At 38.3% G+C, this 24,607-nt stretch overlaps 1 protein-coding gene across 3 annotated transcripts in view; it reads right to left on the bottom strand.

Annotated features, from left to right (window-relative positions):
• Positions 1–22,819, bottom strand: part of SOCS6 (suppressor of cytokine signaling 6) — a 193,822-nt gene extending 171,003 nt beyond the window's left edge. The window contains exon 1 of one of the 3 annotated variants that reach the window (XM_044067145.1): positions 22,258–22,819. The gene's annotated coding sequence lies outside the window, so the exon portion shown is untranslated. Of the gene's footprint in view, positions 1–21,931 lie in introns of all 3 variants that reach the window. The other 2 variants (XM_044067144.1, XM_044067143.1) reach the window with 2 other exon arrangements.
• Between the last annotated feature and the right edge of the window lie 1,788 nt (positions 22,820–24,607).

Genomic DNA, 24,607 nt, shown 5'->3' with positions numbered 1-24,607 from the left:
GTTCTCTTCCATCGAAGATTTGTGGATGATGCATTTTTACTGTGGAAAGGATAGGAGACCTTCAAGGATTTACAGACTACTTACATAGTACGACAAGTTTAAGATTTACCATTCAGGCATCTAGGACTACCATTGACCAATCAGATATAAAACTAGAAAAGGAGGAATTGAATAACTGCATTATTATTAGCCGCCATAGGAAGCAATGCCACAGAAATCATGTTCTACAGAGAAAGAGTTTCATCCACCACATATATTTAAGATTATTATTAAAAGGGCAGGCAATGTGGATTTCATGATTAAATAATTCAAATGATAGGATGTGCATCTGAAAATCAATATAAATGAAGGATTAATTAGACAGGGGAAATAATATTTGTGAGATAAGAATAGGGTATCAGAGAAGCTATGACTTTACTGGATTAACCATGCCTCACCGTACTTTTCCGATACACATCGGCAAATAACCAAGACTGGGGAAATATTGAGCACAAGAGCTCCTCCATAAATCTTACTTACTCCTGGGACATCAGATTAATATGTGATGCTATAAAGAATAATTGGCATATTCTTACATCAGACAGGGACTATGCCCATGTTCACTTTTGGAAATAAAAAAAACACTTTGAAGGCCATTACGTTATAATACTTTTAGGGGTATAAACTCTTCAAATAAAATTGGGCACATTCCCATGTGATACTGTAATTTTTGCTATTTACTAGAGTCAAAATAACGCATCCTGTTGCTGGTGAAAATATATAAATGTAATATTTTTGCTACTTGTAAAACCAAAAATGTAGTGTATTGAGCGCATTGTAGAACATGTAGCAAATTTTATGTAGGTAAAACCAACCATTCACTGATGGAAAGAATGAGAGAACACATCAGAGACATAAGAACACAAAATATTAATAATTCCTTAGCAAAACACATAGCAGATAAAAATTTAAAGCGACAGAAACCGTTAGAGAATGGCATAATTGGGTGAGTGATGTTCATAATGACACTGATATAGGGAATTGTTTGGCATTTTGCACTTACAGGCAGACAAGGAAGGAGGCCTAAATGACAAGGTCTCCAAAACCAATTAAAAGGAAATTTCATAAATTCATGTGTTTTATACCATTATGCTATTGGACATTATTCTGAACAGCTATACAAGTTTGTGTCACTTGCATTTTTATGTTCTGAGGAAGTAGAGAATTCTATGAAAGCGCTTACCTATTTTACAGTTTTATTTCATTAGTAATACATTGCCAACTGCCTTTTTAGCAAATCTTATTTTATTAGTCATTCAGGTAATTAGTTGAAGAGCTTTCAGGTTGGGTTGTATCAAATAACCTAGGACTCCTGTACATAAGTCCAGTCTGTGATAATTGCTCTTGGCCAGACTGAAAAGAAAGAAAGCACCATTGTCTGGGTCAAAAGGGAGTCACTATCACAATTTTTTTGAAGGTTTCTTTCCGATCGATATTAGTGGAAAGCATACAGGAACATTCCCATACAGGGGAATGGGAAAGCATCCATCTTCCAGACATGTTTGCTAGTTGTAGATCTGAACTTAATTTAGCAGTCTCTTCTGAAAGGAGGCAAACAGATCTACTTGAGATGTTCCCACAGTTAGATCAGTTCTTGGAGGATACCAGGATAAAGTTTGCAGACCAACTCAGCTGGACAAATGGAAACAAGTTTTGCTCTGACAGACTGTATGAAGCCTCAAGAGTTACAGTGCAAAGACGGTAAGATCTGGTACCCCCTTGTTATGTACATGACACTGTGGTGGTGTCTTGTCTGTGATCTTGCGAGGTCATGGGGCACCAGAGAGGACTTGAGGGTTTCAAAGCATTCATCACTGCCAATATTGGATCTTTATATGCTTTTACCATTGCATTTTACTTATGTGGAGTCTGACCAGAGGAAGCATTGGAATCAATGCCATGTACCCAAAGACCTTGAGAAGTTCCCTTGCAGATGTGTAGTTGACTGTAGAAATTCAACTGTTGAAATGTCTCTGTTTGGAGAAAGAAAGGCATTCCCAGAAGGGAATGAAACAGACATTCCACAGAAATAATCTGGTGACAATGGATGACAGCATTTCAAAACCTGAGTAGAAGATTCCGAACAGCTGCTGAATGTTAACACTGTCCAAACATGGACAAATACAAATGCCCCGAAGAGTGCAATGGAACCATACATTATGTGAACACCCTTTGTGCAATGGAAAATGCAAAAAGTGTAAGACACAGAAGCAATAATATGAGCCACACAAACTAATCTTAATGCCTGAACTCTTCCCCAATGGCAATGTGATAATAGGCATCCTCTACAAAACAGCTTTACTGTGACAGCTACAGAAGGAATCCAAGCACAAGGAACTTTAGGAATAACATTTTGAACTTCAGAATCTTGATACAATAATTTAACAGGAAATATCCAGTACAGACCTCTAGGGATCCTTTTCGGCACCAGAAAAATCCTTTAACAAGACCCTTTGCCCAAGGGGGCATGAGGCATAGGTTATATAACTCTCTCTGCCAGAATCTAGTTCATGATGGGAGGAACGAGACTAACAATGGGCAAGAAGAAATACTCTGGAAAGAAAGGAGGATTTCCACTGCCATATGTTCCCCTACTGGAATACATTTAAAAGCCATCTGGTGCCACAAAGGAAGATGAAGCTGCAGAGTGAGATGCTGTCAGGATGGATGGGGAAGAGCCTGAACAGTTAGACACCGAGAGGACTTTCATGTTTTCAGGCTATTCCTTTAAGACGCTCCTTGACACTGCTTTTTAAAATCCTGTTTGATGGCTCCGTCGGCTTAATTTGCTTAAAGGAGGGGAAAAGTGTACATTTGCTTTCAAAAAAATAAAGGTTGAAAAATCTGAGTTACTCCTTGAAAAAAAGCTTCCCTTTCATCACACTATCACCTTAGCTGCTAAAAGGCTGAACAGAGATTTCTTACCAAAGGCAGAATTAAAAATTTCAATCTTTGCTTCCAGAAGGTTTGGAGTAAAAACAAAATCAAAAACGAAACTCCCAGCTAACATGGTACACCAATACTAAAATAAAATAGACCACATATAAGTAAGTTTCAATGCAACTACAAAACAGTAAGTGCCTTTTCTTCAATCTCAATACACACACAAGCATGCAAATACATCAGGACTAAACTCATCAATGAAAGCATATGCTTAAAATTAAATTAATACCTTAATTTTTAAACACACACACAGTTCTCTGCATTATTTAAACTTAATTCAACAAATGCATTCAATTTCACCTGCAATTTAAAGAGCATTTTTTTCTATCCTCTTTCCTCATATCCCGATCCTGAAAATAAAGAAGAAATAAAAAAGGTCCAACACGACATTATTTGTAACTGTCTAAACAAGACATTTCAAGGAATGTGCCTTCAAAATTGCATACATGTGTTTTCTGTCAGTGCATGGATGGTTTCATCTACGTAGAAATGTTCACAACCACTGCACTTGGCTAAGCAAACAATGTATGTGAAATTACAATCAAAATATCCTGGACTTGGCCAAGGTGGAGATGCAAGGTACAGCCTGCTGTACATAACCTGCACCAAGCACAATTTTTTTACACATGCAAGTGCCTTTTTGTTACTTCTGAATTTATTCTTCACAGTGTCTTTGCATTTAACGTTTTGTTTTAAAATGCCATACCTTTTTATTTTTAGAGCTTAGGACCAGTTCCACTGTGGTACCCCAAAACAGAACCTGCTCTAGCTTTTTGATACCCCCCCCCCAGAGTTTCAAATTTCATCTTTAATGGGGACAGTGGAGACGGAACTGACACCACTAAAAGAAAACAGCAAGTCCGAGGTTACGAGAGACATGGAACTCGCACCACTAAAGGGGTAGCAATTGTAAAAAGATCAACAGGAAGATGTATTAGCCCTTTATTATGATGCATTTCCCTATGCTCATAATGAAATACTCTCTATAGAGATTTCTTCGAAAACTGGAAGCGGGTAATATAGAGGAAGGAAGATACTGGAAAGGGAATATGTTAGAACTTAGGATCAATCAGTAAAAAACGACTAAAATACATATACGGAGAAATACTCAACATATAAAGGTATGTCAAACCCAGAGCTGTTGGACATGCTACACCTAAAAAATCCCAATCCCTCTGAGCCACACGCTCTAGGGACCTAAACCTGGTCACCACAATAAAAAGGACATGCTGGAGGGATAGATTCCTATCCCAGAGACTTCCCATACTCTGGAACAGGCTACCCATCTATGTCAAGCAAAGTTCTTAATTAGCACTCAAGAAAAATCTTGATGAGTGGATGGGAAATAGACAAGTGCTCCCCGGGGTGTATTTCCTATCTCTGCTCAACAGTGGCACAGGAAAATAAACTTTCTTGGGTGGCGTAAGCCAGGGACCCTTGTTGGCTAGGCTTATGTAGGCCCTTGAGCAGATAGCCTAGTACCTACCTATGCACCTATACACAGGGATAAAGGTATTTTGTTTTTCTCCAGAGAACAGGGTACCCAGGGCAGCAGGCTGGGATTATTTTCTTATAGGCAGGAAATACCATGTTGAATAATTTTATTCACAGCTTCCTTCCAGGTGCTCTGGTTTCCTCCCATGTTAAAACAGACATGCAGTAGGTGGACTGGAAACTTTAAATTGGCTGTAGGCGAGTGTGTGCACGAGTGAGTGGTGCAAATGAACTACCATGGCAGAGCTAGTCATCCAGCGGTATAAACTTCAGTTCAAGATTTGTCATTGTGGAATTGACATGCCAACCCCAAGTGCAAAATGGGAAAAGGGGGGGGGGGTCAAGGATGGATTCAAAGCTTCCCTGAGCCTGGCTTGGGCACCTGCAACTACAGACCTTGGGATTTCTTCTAAAACCATCTGCAGACCTACAAAAATCGGATTTTTACCTGAACTTGCTCTAAATTCAGTGGTATTAACAGCTCTGTGCTGCATTTATTGATTTTATCACCATTTTTCAGCCATTTGTTAAAAAAAGCCATCAGCTTGTTAATGTACTGCTCTTAAGTCACTTTTAACAGTGTTCTGATATTTTCTAACCCCCTCAGATACTGCAAAAGCTGTTCTGAGTTTACAAAAATATTTCTAAGTTTTGCAATGTTTTTGTGTTTGTAGAAGTTCTCCTACATTTGAGCACTTTCTGTATTTGGGACCATTTCTCAGGGTTTGTGAACTTATTTTCGAGGAGTCCCAATAGGCAGAACTCCTGCAGTTTTGTTGCAAATCATTTGTTACTGCATTTCAGCTCAAAACCAGTTTTGCTTTACATCATCATGGTTTTATTCTGCACTTTGTTGGGAGAAGAGGGCTGATTCAACCCATCCAAGTAGGAACTGCTGGTGGAAAGCTTATTTGGTATTTATCTGATTAGCCAGACCGCATAACCATGTGAAAGTTTTATATCCTGCTGGTATAAAACACTAGCATATAAGCAAATTTCTACAGTTTAAATCTTTTTATAGGAAACACTGTCTAGTCTCTCACTCTTTGTAGACACTCAACAAGCTGTCAGTTTGCACAGAGAACTGCAACACTGCAGATCAGTTCCTGGTCTGGTGGATATGGACATCCTGAAGCAGTGCAATAAATGCCTCACGTTCACAGAATTTAATTTTAGAACAAACTATGAAATTGGTATCTCTCAAACACCGTCATTGGAAGCAAAGATCTCGCATACACACAAAAAATGCAAACCAGGTTGTTAGCGTTTCATCCAAAACACTCACTATCAACACTAAGGGACCAACACAGACCCACATATGCAAAGGTACTCCCTTGTAATCTATGCAAACCTCCAAAACCTCCTAAAAGCATTTCTCGGTGTGATCCAGTTCACACTCAAAAACAAACAGCATCTCAACTCTGAAAAAAAAAAAATCACAGTAGCCCTGCTTCCAAACCCACAAGGCAACACACCACAAAGCCAAACATTCTAGTTATTGGGGATTCCATTTTAAGACATACTGTGTCCCCCTTATCAGGTTAAGGCATGAAGATTGCAGTAAGCCGTCTAGAGCCAGAATCCACCAGATCATTGCATGCACTTGGGTCTTTAAATGACACTGTCATAGCTCACGTGGGCGTAAATAAACCAAGACATACCTCAGTGGACTACATATACATACAATATTATATAGATGGAGATCTATAGATAGAGATCTATATACATATACATCTATATCTCTCTCCCTTATATATATATATATATATATATATATATATATATATATATATATATATACACATACACATACACATATATATATATACATATATATATATATATATATATATATATATATATAAATATACATACACACACACATATATCTATCTATATATATATATATATATATATATATATATATATATATATATATATATATATATATATATATATATGTCTATATCTGTAACACACAATATATGTAGAAATGCATCAGGAACCAGTAAACAATCTACAGCAAACACTAATTTATTTTAGCGCTTTTGTCGGCCTTAAGCCTTTGACATAATCAGAAACACATTTTACAACAATTAGTTTACTTAAATAATCATACATGATCACCAAAAGAAACTCTCCCCCTGTGGTTATTTAAAAATACAGAACCCTTTCTCTTCCATAAAATTAAGTTAGAAAATATACCCTACTGTGATGATTAACTGCTATATTAAGCTAACATTCTAAACTAGAACAGATTAGATATGGTTAATAGATCAATAAGTAAATAAATATTCCGATACAAGTATGAATAAATATGAATATTAAAATACATGTATAAATATAGGACTAATATATAAATATTACATAGCATTTTAACTTGATGAAAAATATATTGTATTATTATTGAAAGACAAATGAAAATACTTTTAGAAAAATACATGAAAAAGTGGCAAATGCAGCATTTACATGCGGAAATCTGACATTAGTTTTAACAAAGTAGTAATGGATACAGTCTCGTTGTGACCGGGGGGGGGGGGGGGGGGATTGATGCATTGCACATGAGTTGCCATATTAACTCTCTATATTCCAAAAATATTTCTTTTGGAGCACCCCTTTTATCCTTATCCACTATCTGCTCCAAACCAACACATTTAAAAGAATGACCACTCGATTCAAAAATGTGCTTAGCCAGGGAATTACTCAGATTAACTCTACGCATGTCATAATAGTGTTGATATATGTGCTTATTCAGGGCATTTTGTTTTCCAATATAAAACTGACTACATTGTTGACAAATTGCAATATATAGTAGACACTTACTAAGGCAATTTTGACTACTTCACCATATCCCATATTGTGGACCCTGTCTGGTTCTAAAATATAACAACATTGTGCACATTGCATAATAATTGAGAGAAGTAGCCCTGGAGAGAGAGAGACAGACCAGAGAGAGACCGAGAGAGACCGAGAGGAGACAGACAGACAGAGACAGACAGACAGAGACAGACAGACAGAGACAGACAGACGAAAAAAATGTGGGCAATGTGCACAATGCTGTTATATTTCTATTATAATATATACACACAGTGTGTGTGATTATATATATATATATATATATATATATATATATATATATATATATATATTTTACATGTATTTTTTTTTTTTTATATATATATTTTACATTTATTTAAATATTTTACATTTGGGCTAGTCTAAGTGGATTTATGACCATTTTCAGTAGAGGCCCCAGGAGAAAACCTCCAAACATGAGTAGTAAAACACAGTTAACAATATATAACAAGGACATGTAAAAAAAACAATACAGTGGTAGCTTTGGTTAAAAGCAAAGATATAGAATTGTAAATAAAGAATATACACATTATGGTAAAAGTTGATTTAAGTAAAGCATGACAGATTATATATATATATATATATATATATATATATATATATATATATATATATATATATATAGATACACACACACACACACACACACACACACACAGATATATATATATATATATATATATATATATATATATATATATATATATATATATATACACACACACACACACACAGATATAGATATAGATATATTTATCTACATCTATAAATCTATAGACACACACACACACACAAGAGAAACACATGGAGCTCTCTGAATATGTGCCGTAAATAAATAAATAGATAGATAGACAGACAGACGCATACCTCAACAACTGGCTTAGTTTCTGGTATTACAGCAAAAGGAATCAACCATCTGTCAGACACCCTGGAGAACGCAGACATATATGCAGTCACAGACACATGGCTCAGAACCATGGAAATCACCTCTAGTATCAAAGGCTACAACAATTCCCTTCATACAATTCAATTCCACTCAGCTCAAGATAAAGTGAGTCATGTTATTGGACCAACTGCTCGAAGGCCCAACTAACCATATGTGCGATCCCCTATCATATCCTTTCAAGATACAGATCCCCCAAAATGAATCTGGAAAACCGCATCTCCTACCTAAATCTACTGGAATCTCTTAACATTCAGCCTAACACCAAACTTGTAGACGATTTCAACTACCTCTCCATAAACTGGATACTTATGACCAATAATTCACTTGTTCAGAGGTTTTTGGACTTTGTCAATGCAAACACCCTGGAGCAACTAGTTTGTTCCAAAACTAGCTTATTAAAATTTCCAAGCACCTCCAAACCCAGATGACAGTGAGGCCTACTCTGAGCTGTACACAAAAGCACTGTACAACTACTTTTAATCAACAAAAGGAAAAAAAATACTTTCCAAAGCCAAGAAGGAATAGACAAAACAGTGCAAAAAGACAGTTTAAACAGACCGCACTGGTTAAATCTGCCAAAGTAAACTAGGAGGCAAAGATAGCCTCCTAGGTACAAGATAACCTTAAGGTTTTTTTAAATTATGTTTGTAGCTTTGGAAAACGCTTATTATGTGCAGAGTGCAGAGTTAATCATGAACAACAATACATGCACCCAGTCTGAAATTATAACAAACCCGCTGGTCATCAAGTTCAGTTCAAACTCCCAGCCCCTCACCTCCTACCACACCCAAAGAAATACCTGCAACCATCTCACTACCAGTCATTATGAGGGAAGAGGTCCCAACTCTGCTGACTACAGCAAAAAGCATAGCCTCCATGCGTCCCGACAACACTACAGAATGCTTCTCAAGTAGCTGGAGAGAGAATCTATTAAGGCCACTAAATACCATCTAACCAGTCTCTGGACAGGCTTTATCCCAGAGGAATGGAGGAATGCAACAATCGTTCCTCTGCATAAGGAGGGCCCATCAACTGACATAGTGAAATACAGACCTACATGCTTGACCAATCTTATCTGCAAGGCCATGGAGAGAATCATGGACCTGATCAAAAATGACACAAGAACTCTCCAAACATTGGACCAGACCAAATTTGGCTTTGTTAAAGCAAGGTCTTGCCTGGTCTATCTGATGGACTTCTCCGAGAAAGTCACTAGGGTCAAGGATGAGAGAAACTGTACACACCACTTATCTAGACCTGAACAAAGCTTTCGACACATTCCTCCACTAGGGGATCAGATGGGCATCCAACTGGCTCAATGACAGGATACAGTGCCCAGATACGCAAATCCACTTCCAAGAATCCTGTTGTCCCACAAGGCTCAGTCTTCAGACCCCTCCTGTATCATACATACTTCTCTGAAGCAGAGGCCAGTGTTGGGGGCCTCTGGCTCACTAAGTTCACTGACAACTAAGCCAAGAGCAATAACCAAGCCCCCAAACTATGTTGACATCCTACAAACAGGAGTGAAAATAAAACGACTGCTGTCAAAACTACGGTCCGAGACTAAATGCTAAAAAATGCATAACCATATCTTTCGATAAATCAGATATCCCTGCAAATTATAAGATTGATAGTACAATCCTAAAAGTAGGCACAGTGGTGAGGAACCTAGGAACACAGATAGCTGCCTGGTAGTCAAATTGTAGGTTACTAAGGTAGCGACAAAATCCTTCTGTGTGGCACAGCTTATAAGTAAAGGCATGGCATCAAGATCAAAGTGGTCAGTGCCACTGTACTTCATCATGCCCATAGAATATAGAGTACAGTGCTCCCTTCTGCATGTACCCAACCACACACTACACCAACTGGTGCGACCCCAGAGATTTCTCACAGAAAACACAAACATAACAGTAAAATACATGTCTTATGCAGACCAACTAAAGGCCATACCCCTTTACTCAGTCTCAGTTTGAGCGGTTATGCTGGACATGCAGAGAATGTTAAGCGTCCCATGGACCTGAACATCATTTGTGATTCTAAACTGGAGAGACAGATTTTTATTCCAAAGGCTACTATTGAATAAAGGTCATCTTTGTAAAACAAAGCCCACCTCTCATTTTCTTCAAAAAGAATTTGGAAGAATGGATGGGGAACTGGAAATCACTTCTGGGGGTACTGCCCATGTCCCTTATGGACAAAGGCAGTCTGTAAAATGACTCAAGGCTCCAACAGCCAAAAATCCACTAACATAGTATTACCCAAATATGGGATGGGGTAAGTCACATCCTGGTACTAATGGCTAGGCTTGTGAAGGTTCTTGTACCATTAGCCCAGTAATCACCTATGAACTTAACAGAGGTGAGGATGGACGTCCCTGACAGAAGGCTTTCAGAAGCATTTCAGATCATGTCCTTGCAATTCTGATAATGGATACAGAGCAAAGACAAGATGGACATTGTGTAATAGAGATGGGCTTGTTATAAGCAGAAGACTGAAGAGCAACAAGAAATGTTATGACAATGCATACCAAGCAAATTATGGAGGCATTTGCAGTACATTTTTAAGAAATATACCAAATATATATATATATATATATATATATATATATATATATATATATATATATATATATATATATATATACACGCGGGGAAATGCATACGAGGAGGATATCTAAATTCGACTGACAGAAAATTAATAGGGAAAGTTGAACATTTAAAAATATAAATACAGATAAAGAAAAAAAGAAATCAGGGTCCAGATGCCCCAATTTTACCACATTACATTCAAGTCTGAAAGGTGAAAACAATCCCAAGGAGCATTAAACACATGTATTATTTTAATACAAACAGGTAAGGGATACAAGATGGACCTGGCCAACTACACACACTGTTCTCATTTCTAAACTTGGACATAAAAATATATTCTAGTCAAGAGAGCGGGTGGGATGCTGTTCAAAATAACTAGAACAAAATAAGATCGGGCAGAACTCCAATAACTAGGAGGATTTGGCAAGTTTTCTGGAACACCATCAAGAAGGATACCAACATGAAGTGTATTTTTTTTTGTTAAGTAGACTAGCCCTAGTATAAACTACTCTCCACATCACCTTATTTGTTCACTCGTGCGCAATATCCCCCATAACCAAAACTTTCAGCCATCTCCATTTTAACACTGGACAATCCCAAAATGTGTGCTTTAAATGTTCTCCCTCACTCACTTACACATCTGCAGCACTTTTAATTTACTTCCTGTCTTTATATAGAGGTCTAGGCACTCATCTGTTTTGAGATTTCAATCTGGACCACTTCCCAGTTGCTGTACTCTATCCGAAAAGGTCTTCAAATTCCTCTTCATATAGCTGTACTTCCTTCCCTATCTATATTCTCAATTCTTGTCCGAATTGCTTTTCGTTTAAATTTTCCCAAGATCCTCATATTTTAGGCATTTTTTTTTTTTTAATGCAGGCCTCTCTCTGCCTTGGTGCTGCTCAAATGTAAACAAATCCCCTCTGGGTAGATCATTTTCACTGCAGTATACATCAAAACCCTTGTACACTTCCCTCTCAGGGGGGGGGGGTCTTAAAATTGGTTTTATAATCCTTCCACTCTCACATACATCTAAAGGTCCAAAGTCCCCAACTCAAGATTTAAGACTCTAGTCCCATGTCAGCAACCATGTATAATCACTTTCATTTTCGGCCGAAGCGGCTGTGCGCACTTTATACTTTGGTTTGGTTCTGTCTACAGCTGAACCTAATGCAAAATTTCTACCAGAGTACAATTCAACACAGTATTTCTGAAAGGCCATAGGCCCACCTTTAATTATCGTGCCCTTCTCGTTCTGACCCTGACCTACATCTAACAGTGGTCCAGGTCTTAAATGCCACGCAATCCGATTCGGATCTCCTTCACTTTTGAGCAATCAGTAGTCCCCACTTTAACAGCTCCAACTTCAGTGTCATAGTTCTTAAGTATCAATTATCTATCCAACAACAAATACCAATTTCTATCAGCTAAAATTGCCCTTTGGACCTCCTGTAGTTGGGACCATTTCCACTTCATTATTTGTCACTCTTTCACCTCGCGTCTCTTTCCATTAGTTCTCCTCCTATAGCAACTTTACATCCACCCCAACTAGAATACACTTTTCCCATCTACACCAAAATCCTTGTCCATTAGAAGCATACCTTTTCCCTACTCGTGTACCCATTTAAGATGACCTCATCTCTACCTTTGCACTTTTACAAAAGTCCAGAGGACATGGTCGGATATATGCCTTTCCCTAGTTTCTACATGCCTTATTGCCTGTGCTTCTTTGCAAGGCCAATACAAGATCTAACCTGCTACCTTGTTTAGACAGATCCCTGAAGAATGTAGTACCTTAGTCCCATGCATCTACCTGCCAGCTACCATACCATCCCCTTAGTCCCAGCCAAGCAGCGAGTATCCATTCTTTTCTATGCAGCTCCCATTTAAGCTATCCAATGAAGCTCGTTTACTAAATTAATATTACCCAGTAAAATAAATTGAAAAAAATCAACAACTCCAATGTGTCTAGCATATTTGAGAAAGTTGGATCATCTCGGTTTGGTATATAAAACACTTCCTATACCACATCTCTGAAAGTTTAGTGACATGTAGAACAGTAATAGCACTCCTTTCTTCATCCCTCCTAGTTTATGGTCTGAAAGTACCTTATACTGCTTTGATTCAAGAGGATACACATCTGCAAGAAACTATCACCAAGCACCCTCTGATTGTATCTTTTGTGGTATAATCCATCTTAGAATGTAGATGGAGCTGCACCCAGTACAAGTGTCAACTATTAGTCTTTATGCATTTCTTTCCCTTGAGGATCAAACTGAGCAGTGTTCTCCCTTGTCCCACTGCCCAGACACATCTTCGGGGCTAGGAAACCAACTGAACACTGGACAGAAGAATCTGGAGGCTAGAAGAGAAGCAGTCCTTCCCTACAACCCCCTTCTATCACTGTACCGTATGGTCCCCAATACAACAGCAGTCACATCCTCCTCAAACTTATCACACAAACTAATGTTTGAATGCAACTGTTCATTTAAAGGACAAGTCACCTAAACAAATATCTGCACCACTTCTATTTCTCCTTTAACTAAATTCTTTGTTTTATAAGCCAAATAAGACCACAAATATATATGTGGTTTGTTAGATATTCTATGGTAATAAAAGTAAATCAATGTATACTGTGCATTGTTTTGTTACATTATGACAGAACATGGGCACAGCCTATAATTGGTCATTTGATCAGTGTTCTACCCTGAAAAACAAACATAAAAATGAAAGCAAAACAAAAAACAGCCATGTACATTGGTGGTAAATATAATCATTGCAGGTGGTAAATGTAATCATTGCACTTTCCTAGGTTATCTATGAAAAACAGAAAGGAATAATGTGGATAAAGCATTGCACCAAATACAGAAAACTAATAAAATATTGTCAATTTAGCTCATTACGCTGTGTTCCTGTTATCAAATGGTGGGAGTTGAATAGTGGTTAAGGTGTTCACCTTATAGGCACAAGGTGCACAGTTTGATTCTCACGTAAGGTAATTGGCTGGGCTTGGAATTGCCCACAAGGGCAGTTAGCTTAATGCTAAATTTATAAACAGCCTGTGTGGCTCAAAGAACTAGAGCAATTAGATTGTGTAGTGGCATTCAGGGTTCTAATCTAGACATAACCACTTATTTTAAGCGCAACCTGGACAACTGAATGGGGAACAGAAAACGCACCCCTGAGATTCCACCCGTGTCCCTGCTAGACAGGAGTATCAGGTGCTGAATTGGCAGACCATGGGCTAAACTCTTGGCTAGGCTTGTAAGGGCCCCAACCTCTATGATCCATATGTTTTTACTAAGTTTACAGCCAGAGATCACATGGAAGGTCAACCACAAATTCAAAAATGGAGAGATTACTTAATGGGGACATGGTCAATCTCCAACTGTAAACTTTCTCTGCATATCGTCAAGGAAAATTTGTGAACACCCATTCAGTTGAGTTTTAAAGGCTACCAGGGAAGTTATCACACCCGACAGGCAAAGACAGCCCATTTCGGAAATGGGTACATATACTCCATTTCACTGCAGTGACACGGCAGCACAGGTTTAGGTCACTAAAACAAAGTTAGTTGCTTTACCACTGGTTTTACTTAGCTGAAGGGAGTTCAAAGACTGCAGATCATTCACACACAGACTCCATGACCAAGACCAGAGATCTTTCTGATGAAGAAACAATGAAGCAAGATGACTACAACATCTTGGTCTAGAAGAATTCAGGTTGGATAAGCAAAATCTACTTTTACATAACCAAAACTGGTGTGTATCCAGATCACCTACATCATAGTTTAAGACCACCAGTGAAGAGAGAGAGAGAGGTTGAGGTTTTAGAAAAGAAAAAAAAAACAAAAAAAAAAAATGATGGGTAATGCTCACACTATCAAGTGAACAGCTTTTTTCCCCTTAACCCCTTATGCAGCGGCTGTACCCCTGCTACTACATCACCTAATCGTAAAAATCAGATACATGTGCTGTGTGTTGCTCTGTGCAGTCACAGTCACCTTACAATTTTAAGCCAGAAGGACACATGTCCAAAGAACCCACATACAGTATGTGCACAAATAAATATGTCTTCAAATAAGATATATATGCAAGAGTATAACTAAGATATCCTAGAATGGTAATGTCAGATCCAAAATTTTTGATTTTGGTTTGGTTCTTGCACTCTACTTTATGCTTTACAGCATAGCCAAAAATGGCAACCGTGTACAACCATGTAACTGCAGTAGCACTTTGTAATGTGCGCTACCCAAGAACTGACCTACAATATAGTACTGGTCTAGCTGAAAGGGAGATACCAGCCTAGAACAATCCTCTAGGCAGCAGGTTTATTACAAATTGTCAAAATTTATAAGTTTTGGAATCTGCTTTTTGGAAGTCAAAACCAATGAGGCCAAGTCTGCAGATGACTGCAAGACTGGCACAATCACAGAATCCCACAAGGGCACTAATGTCCTCCAGGAGGACTTGTCACAAATTAACAGCGTCACAGCCATGGTCTACTACCAAATAAAAAGTATAATAATATTCTTTAGGAAGTCACCAAGCCAGGAACTGCCACACAAATAACACACCCTAAAGAGTACGCCCACCAGTTAAGGACATATGTGGACAATGATTTGGCCTTTGACCATCATGTGTCTACTGTTGTAAGACAAACATTCTATATTGTGTAAGGTAATGGCACTTATGTCCAAAGTTCTCATTGTACCTCTGTACTCAACCTTCACTAGGCCCATTAATGAGCACAATGCTCCCTTTGACGTGTATTTGACTAGGCATATATAAAAACTGGAATGCCCCCCGTGTTCCTCAAAAAACAGGTATAAACCACATTGAATAAGCAGACCACCTAAAGGCCTTATTTTTATACCAACTCCTACAGACTATGCCTAGCTTACAAGAAATCATCTGAGCCAGTACTGGTGGGCTTGCTGCAAATCCACAAACCAAACCTAAACTGCATAAAATGACATTCTAAACAGCATGGATTTAGGACATGATTCAACTCCTGTTACTGCCCTATTTCAGTTTACTGACATCTTCAGAAAAACACAGTTCAACTGGAACACTGTTTCCTAACCTAAAAAGGGCTTTTGAACCGGCAGACCATAGTATTCTTTTCTGAGAAGGTAACCAAGACATCTCTGCCTCACTGCACAATTCCAAGCTTTAGATACAATTCTTTAACACCATGCCTAAATCATCTTCATCTCCTCCCTTAGACCTTCAAAACCCACTGGTACTCCTATGACCCAAGTGAATTATGTGAGAGGGGTGCAGCCACCACACTGTGGGAGGTACAGAGGGAAACTCTCTGCAATTTACCAGTTCAACAGCAAGTTTTAGAATTTAGCCATATTTTGTCAGCAGTGCAATGTAATTTTCTAATTACAGGAACTCAACACTAGTCTCTCACTTTGACCAGAGCGCTTTAGTAACCTTCAATAGGTTGCAAGTGTACTGCAAAACAATATTTTAATACCAAAAACTAAAACATACATTCTCAGCGGTAGCTCTTGGGGTAGTTCTAAAACACAGTAATTAAAAACAAATCTTAAGAAGGGGTTTACTTTATATAAAAAAAGGCAAACTTGTAAATCTCTTAACACACCTCTGCAATCTGTTCAAAACCATCAAACAAGTCATAGAAACAGCCTCATTCCATCTGCTGTACTGTAAAAAGTTGTTCTAATAATTTCTACTTCTTTCCTCCTCTTCCTCTATCTCCTTGTATCATGAACACATTTTACTCAGGCTTCCATTTCTAAATTCTTGCCACCTTAAAACATTCTTCTCTCCCTTAACCATTTGATTAGTTCCTTACATATATATCTTCTAAGCCAGCTCCTTTCTTAATTAAATGTATTGAAGTATTCTGCAGATTTGAAGTAATTCTCACTAAGCTCATTCAAAACTGCTGGACTAAAATTACTCTCTTGTATGTGCTACTAAGCACAGTTCCGAACTTCCCAACCTGCATTTTTTCAATCACTTTCATTATCAGTCCTTCTCAATTTTGACATACAGATTTCCCTTTAACCAGTTTAACATTAAACTATACTGAAAAAAACGAACACATTAGAACGTGCCTCTAATCTTTGCTCTCTAAAATGTTACCACCACATGTTCATCTTCACCTCCTCATCTAATCCCACTGCCCCCCCCCCAATTACTCTACTCGTTCTACATAAAGTCATTACATACTTTCAGCTCCAGTTACCTCATTTTCTTCTATAGAAACTTAAAATCACAAAACAATCATCTGTGGTATCCCACTCGTGATGATACACAGTGGTATGTATATATGGGTTCACTACATAATCCCAAACTTTTGAAATACTGAATTTCAAAAGCTCGAGACTATAAACCCAAAACCCCTAAATACCGAAACTACACAAGCGCGAAATTTAAAATCCTAAACATCTAAAACACACATACACATAGCTTCCCCCCACAATCAAACATACCACACTACACTACAAATAAGCAGGGGGGCAAGCCCCCCTGCACACCCCATGTGGGGGGCTGCACCCACACATCCCCCCACTTAAATATTCTAACTCCGAGATCGCACAGACATACAAGGAAACTCACCCACACACATACATCAGTCACAACATACACTTACACACACATACTTGAACCTCAACACCAGAAGGTGCCAATATCGGGATTTTGAATTTCGCGCTTCTGATCTTTAGGTATTCCGGGGTTTCGGCTACACAGTCTCGAGCTTTTGAAATTCGGTATTACAAAAGTTCAAGATTATGTAGTGAACCCGTATATACACACAACACATCACATTTGCTATGCTCTCCTGAAATATACAACAGACTAGAAATTTTCTGTAATTGCATGGGTCTTCAGAATGGTTAATTTAACCCTTTAAAAATTAAAAACTGAAATGGTTGCACACACAAGACCCCCAAATAAATCTTTTAAGTTACAAGTCATGCAATCTTCCATCTAACTGGGGACACCCCCCCCCCCGATTATCCTTGTTTCATGCTTCACTGAAGGAAAGAACAAAAATCGGAAGACTGCTGTCAACAAGTTATGCAGTTCTTAAAAAGCAAAACAAAGTATTCTTTTACCATACCCACAGATTTCCAGCTAGTTACTGTAAAGAGCAAAGTCAGTAGATGTTACGTCCAGTACTTTAAGAATACCAAATCACAAAAACAGTCACTATCCAATTAGGTCACAGATACTTCAGTTCTTGGGATTTCCTGAAAATCTGCCAAAACATTGGAGGAAGTCCCTTTATTATGTTAAGTAAAATTTCACACAATTTGCTTACTGAGTGAAGTGTGCTTGTCAACTGACCCTTTTCATTCATGACCCAGGAACAAAGCAAGACAAATATCAAATGAGCACAGGACATTTGCATTATTAGCATACAATAAGACAAAGGAGAAAATGATATTGCATACAATTTTTATATACATTAAAGTAATATCTATGCAATAGTTGTAAAATAAATATAACATGTGTAACATACAAGAATGTAGGCACTGTTCAATATGTATTTGCAATTTTGATAATATACTAGCCAATGGATCACAAAAGCACATGCACTTAGCATTGTCCTGAAAAAATTCTTTCAATTTTTTTTAAACTTTCTTAATGTGTAAATTATTACTTAGCTCATTTGGGATGTGGTTTCAAAGTGTGGGGCTCAGTTCTAGAAAAATGCTTTCTACATATCGCTTGTTTGAATCTACGCCCAGAAAGATTGAGAACATCTTCTTGGCCGATTCTAAGCAAGTAGTTCAGATCTCTGGAGGAGGAGTTTTATTTTGTGTGGTTGTCATTGGCCTGAAAAAATTCTTTCAATTTTTTTTAAACTTTCTTAATGTGTAAATTATTACTTAGCTCATTTGGGATGTGGTTTCAAAGTGTGGGGCTCAATTCTAGAAAAATGCTTTCTACATATCGCTTGTTTGAATTTACGCCCAGAAAGATTGAGAACATCTTCTTGGCCGATTCTAAGCAAGTAGTTCAGATCTCTGGAGGAGGAGTTTTATTTTGTGTGGTTGTCAATACCTCAGGTAAAGGAAGTTGAATACAAGGATAACTAGTAGGAAAGTAGACCCATTAGCTGAGGGCCAGTGGAAAGGTTAGTAGTAATTCGCACTGGTAAGAGTTTTGGTCTGCTAAGAGAGAAACTCACCCCCCCCCCACCACCACCACCATAGGCCAAGTGCATGTTAAATGCTGAAGAGCATATTCCAGTCTGGTGAATTCAAGATATTTTTGGCTACTGCTTTAAGCACAAAGCTGGAGTGAGAAACAATAACATAATTTTAACTGTGCAAGAATTTGAGGCAAAGTGGTACTGTTTGGTTAATGGAGTCAAATCAAACATGCAAGTATTTGTGTTCTTTCACATCAGGAAAGGTACCCTTTCTGTAAAGGATTAGCTTTGTTCTAGAAAGAGAGTCTGAGTTTAAGAATACCAAAACATTGGGTTTAGAATGGTTAAACAGAGGTTGACCTGTGTGACGCCAGCTACAGAAGAATAGATGTAAAAAGTTATTTGCCCATTAGCCTGGAGGGACCGGTGTGTTTTCCTGGCATCAAGCAAGATGTCATCTGTATGCATTATATTTGCCACTGAAGACCCTCCCCAAGTTGATGATATTATTTAAACAAATTTTTATCAACAGTGGCCCCACCACCCATACAGACACTTGCTGCCCAATACAACAAATCCGTCATATGGACTGTGCCAAAGTCTTAAATGCACTGCTCTTTGAAGAAAGTCTCTTGGGAACATTGTGCACCAATCCCCCCACCCCTTTTTTTTTTTTTAATTAATGGTCAGAACAAGGAACCATTCTGCTTCCAACATTACCAAGAGACTCCCATCTTTTTTCCAGACTTAAGGTCTACCTGTACCCCCCCCCCATAGTAGAAAGTTTAATTAAACCCTTTTGGGTATTCCTCATTCTTATGTCATGCTCCTGTTAAAGCACATTCTGCAAGACTGTTAGTTACCTACAGAATTCTTCTGCTAGTAGCATTAGAAATGCCAACCAACCATTTTTCAACACAAACGGGAGTGTCTCAACTTGAAATGATGTACAAGGGAAGATGTTCAATCCCAGCTCTTAATACAAAAATCACTGTTCATGTTAATCATAGTCAAACATATGTCAGAAATACCACCGTAACTTTGGAAAGAACACAAACATTTTATATGTGCTATATGCACCAAAAAGAAATGTATCTTGATTTTGCTGTTCTCCAATACATTGATAGAACTGTTGATCCTAATCAATAGCTTACCTTATCAAACCCTTCCAAAAACTGCATTACACCTATCCTGTATTGATGGATAACTGATAAACATGTATGGGGGAAAGTAGACCAGTAAGGAATGTCACCAAGCAATTAAGGAGGCCAGTAAGGAGAGTCACCAAGCAATTATGGAAGTGTCTGTATCTGTCACTTGTCTAATTACAGCCACTTCAGAGTTGGGCTCTGGGAAAAAAAATCAGGACGGTGATGCATGGTCTTGAATTTCCTTACGACTGAAAGGAAATTAACTGAAAGAAAGCCAGGTGACCACTTTACAATTAACCACCACAGACTTCCAACACAGATCAACCAAGATGACACTTCTGTTACTGCCAACATCACATGAAAACAGCCCTCAAAATTCATAAATTGTACTTCTTAAACAAAAGTAGCGACATTCCTGGGAACAGACTAGCTGGCTGGCATTACAAATGCAAATTAATTTTGCCCTTAACGACAAAGGAGAACCGTTTAAAATACAGTAATGCAAACGTTTCTTACTTTTCGTCAAACTGTGACATGTATGGCACTACCAAAAAAGAATGGTCAACAGTACAGCTCACTATTGGTAAAGAAATTGCAAGTTACCTTACCCTCTTGCATGAGACGTCAAACAGTTAACATCCATCACTACAAATCTAGACTATGGCATAAACGTATAGTCTTTGAATACACAGTAACACATATACAATTCTAATTATGAAATATTTGCTTAGAGAGAGACCGTTTTCAAAACATAAACCCTTTAGATTTAAAAATTTAATGCACGTTTTAACACAATTCCCAGCACAGAACACGGCTTAAACTGCACCACTTCTGATCTGCGTTATTTAACTTATCAACCTGCAAATGTATCAAAACAGGTACCGCACCTTCCTGCTTGCCTATAAGATTTGTAAAACTACAAAACTTCTGTTGAGCCATTAAAACCAACCCCTTGTGAACTTTTTCTGACTGCAAATATCCCGAATGGATGCTGGTCAGATCAATAATTACAAAAAAAAACTACAGCTAATGCCCTGAACGGCTAAAGCAACATCAATTCCTCACAATGCTTACTGTCCAACAGTCTGGATTTTTTTAAAGAGATTGAAGCAGTAAGCCATGTTTATTTTACCTACCACATGTCATGAAAATCTGCAAACGTACATCTTCAGTTCAGTAATGCTAACGGAAGGTAGAAAACCAACAGAGAACAAGGAAGAACAATGTGCATCACTTAAATGGGATATGAAATTCAGTAAAAAACAGTCACAGCAATAGAGATTTCATTCTGCAAAACAATTCACCCACGGTATTTTTTCACTTGCAAAGCAGTTACCAATGGGTTCCCGGCAAAGAAACAAAAAACCTGCAATCCTCAAACATGCACAGGTAGAATTTACCACCAGCGTGCAAAGTCTTTATATTTTCTGCTTCTCAGAAGGTCAAAAATCAAAACAATAATAAACCAATAAACGCATTAGAGAATGAATTTATAAACCAGAGACTAGTGACTCTGGTCGCTCTGCAGGGTTCAAACGGGCCTTAAATTATCTGTGAAGCCTGGCGCTTGAGTACATCCACAGAGGAAAGCAGGAAGTTAAACTCGGGAAACGCTAAAACCCAGAACACAAAGGGCAACTGGTAAGCCAAACAGCTGTCAGATCATAAGCAATAGGAAGAAATGTTCTATCCATCATCGAGGACCAAATAAAGTAGAAATTATCCTATGTAAAACCTCCACTTCAGAAACCACAGATAAGTTTACCCACATCCAAGTGAAGAAAATGCACTGTGCAGGCCGCAGCAAGACCATCACAAACCGAGACCAGCTGCTACCGGCGGTGGGGGGAACGGAAGCCTTTAGTCCATCATCTGTAATCTTTGAAGCTAAGAGAAACGGCCAGTGAACACATGCAAAGGAGCTACAAGAACGAAGATAACACTCGGCAGAATCACCAGTCTATGTCAGACTTCAGTTTGACTGCACCAGTACTCGGGACACACGGTAACAAAATATTCTTCGACCATTTCCTCCTAACCGGTACACAGATTTTGGAAATTGCTTTATACTTCCCCATCCCCCATGCCAACTCACCTCAATCAGTGCTAGTATCACTGGCCCCCAACTTCAAAAAGCTCCAGGTTCTGTTTTCACATCCAGGAACTAAAACAGGTACATCTACTCAGGACCAGCCTTTGCCATCTCTCAATCTTTTAGATTCTCTTGACCAAGCAGAAAGTGTATGCACCACTGGCACAATACAGAAAAAGATTAGTTATACAGAAACCCAAACTCGGCTCTCCACTACTTTCAACCACATATGGAAAATATGAAGGATATCGCCACTTTTTATCCTGCTGATTCGGAACATCACGAATAAAACAAAGGAGACCAAAGTACTGACCAGTGACCTGCTCAATTTCTAGCCCAAACTCATTGTGCTTTCCCTTTCTTAAACTTTCTTTCCTTTCTTTTATTTCTGTCCCTTTGTTGCCTGTTGCATTCTGGGAGCAAAGACTGCGGGGTGGAACAAATGTTTACTCAATATGGACTAACGCGCGGTGTATTCATTACTGAAGATTGTGGTACATGCAGGATGTATTGACTTTAAAGCCTTTCGGCGCGGTTTGAATGAGATGGTACCAGTAACTCGGTATTCACTTGATACTGTAATGATTTAAAACGTGTCTTTTATTATGTTATGTAGAAACTGTCGCCTGTTTAAAACAGTTAACAGGCTAATCACTGATCTGCTTGACTTTAAAATAACTCGAAAAGAAAACATCCAGAATGCTCTTATTTGTGTTTTATTCATTAAATTACTAAAGCACAAAGAAAAGCAGTGTGAATGAATATCAGAAGTTGCTATATGGAGCATAGCTCTCAACCAATCGCGGACAAACTCAGAAATAATCCGGGACACTCCTGCTTGTGTGAAATATTAATACTGCTATATTGAGACATTGACAAAATAAGAGTGCGAATAAATATATATTTTCTGAAATAAGTCTATAACTCTAACTGCAATTTTTTATTGAATGTAATTCACCACGTTTCTCTAAACGTTACCAGTTTTAACAGGGATTAAGAGGGACAGAACCAAAACTTGAGTGAAAATCAGGGACTGTTGAAAGATGAATGGAGTGAAACAGGGTACCCAAAAAGTTATCTGCCAAAGTAATCTTAATATTACACTCTACATGGACTTCTTACATAGTTATTTAACTTTAACCATTTTTCTTATAACACACAACTATGGAGTTATGCGACGCGTCACATAACATGTAGTTGCGTTATAGCTCTATGGACAATACCTTTAATGTTCATGTGTCATTTATTTATTTAAACGAGTCCAGCACGCAAACTAGAAGATGAAACAAATACAAACTCTGCATCTGAGTTACCTGCATTTATAATACAACTTCCCAGGTCCTGAATTTTCCTTTAAAGAACCCACGTCTCTCTTCTCGTGGGCTGCAATCTTAATGCAGACTTCACACCTTATGAGAAGTAAAGGGTTTTCTTCCACATGTTCACATTTGTTCAGATACCACGGATTTACTTGCTGCATACAAAATGAAAGAGTTGGTGCAGTATGGCCTGATTGCCTGTTACAACTGACAGCACATAGAATATGGATTTTTATTCGGCCACAGTAATGCCAGTGCCTGTCATAACTCTCAACCTCTGAACATTTAAAAATCGTAGCACTAATCTTTAAATTATAGCTTGTAGTGTTGCTCTCCCTTTAATCTACAACCAGTCTCATTTACCATTCAGCCTCTGCTTCATAGTTTTTACATGCCCTAATGCATAGATTTTAGCATTAAAACAGTACCTACTGATTGTTTTTCTTGAAGGTTGCTGCGAGCAGAGACCTGGTCCAACCGTCTTTGCTCGGGCTCCCTCCCCTACCCCCAATTACCACCCATCCCCACATACTCTGTATTTATCAGTGGCGGATCCAGGAATTTGAAGAAGGGGGGGCGCAATCTGGAAAGTATACCAGTGGGGTGGGGGGTGGCAAATAGAAAGTGGGGGCTCTGAAAAGATCCTTAAACTATTCTAACACATATGAAAGACAGCAATGTAAATTCAGATGAATATACCTGCGGTGTGGCAGTGGTAGCAGAGGCGGATAATTCCTGCCCAGCACACAGCATATTTATAGGCAGTACCATCTCTTTCAAGGCATTCCTAGATGACATATGTTGCTTACCCATGCCAAGTCACAGTCCCCTTCAATGGCATAGCTCATATATACATTATGATAACCTAGCAACAAGTCCCACTGAAGATGACATCACCCCAGGAAGTAGCATAATAAATGTGAGTGGATTTTGCAAGTAAATACTGATTTCTGTGAAAACAATGACGTTCAACTAATTAATAGGGTTGGGAGGGTGGCCTAAGGGTTAAGGTGTTTGCCTTACAAACACAAGGT

Source organism: Protopterus annectens, chromosome 3.part1, assembly GCF_019279795.1.
Source record: "Protopterus annectens isolate FY-2018-M chromosome 3.part1, PAN1.0, whole genome shotgun sequence".
Taxonomy (NCBI): Eukaryota; Metazoa; Chordata; order Ceratodontiformes; family Protopteridae; genus Protopterus; species Protopterus annectens.
Note: the sequence above shows the minus strand (reverse complement) of the source record. Positions and strands in the feature narration are given on the sequence as shown.